General features: G+C 43.2%; 1 protein-coding gene across 2 annotated transcripts in view; it reads right to left on the reverse strand.

Annotated features, from left to right (window-relative positions):
* The window catches only part of USP28 (ubiquitin specific peptidase 28), a 56272-nt gene that overhangs the window by 17614 nt on the left and 38149 nt on the right, over window positions 1–509 (reverse strand). The window lies entirely within an intron of this gene.

Here is a 509-nt window from a genome sequence, read left to right on the forward strand (position 1 = left end):
GATGACGCCATGGCACTCTAGTCTGGGCAACACAGTGAGACTCTGTCTCAAAAAAAATAAATAAATAAATGATAACTATTATTGCTCTTAGCATAAGTAGTAGTATTATGAGAAGTATGAAACTGTTCAGGCATATATACTTTTAAAATTTAGCTATTCTCCAATGGGTACAAAAATGTGTATACAATGATGTTACCAAAATAGGAAAAAACTAGAGACAATTAAAAATCTATCAAGGTTGAGCTAACGGCTCACACCTGTAATCTCAGCATTTTGGGAGGCTGAGGCAGGAGGATTGCTTGAGTCCAGGAGTTCAAGACCACTCCGGGCAACACAGCAAGACCCCCATCTCTACAAAAAATGTCAAAATTAGCCAGGTGTGGTACCATGTGCCTGTGGCCTCAGGTACTGGGGAGGCCGAGGCAGGAAGATTGCTTGAGCCCAGGAGTTCCAGGTTTCAGTGAGCTATGATGGCACCACCACACTCTAGCCTGGGCCACAGAGTGAGA

This window comes from Propithecus coquereli, unplaced genomic scaffold, assembly GCF_000956105.1.
Source record: "Propithecus coquereli isolate 6110/MARCELLA unplaced genomic scaffold, Pcoq_1.0 Scaffold6, whole genome shotgun sequence".
NCBI lineage: Eukaryota > Metazoa > Chordata > Mammalia > Primates > Indriidae > Propithecus > Propithecus coquereli.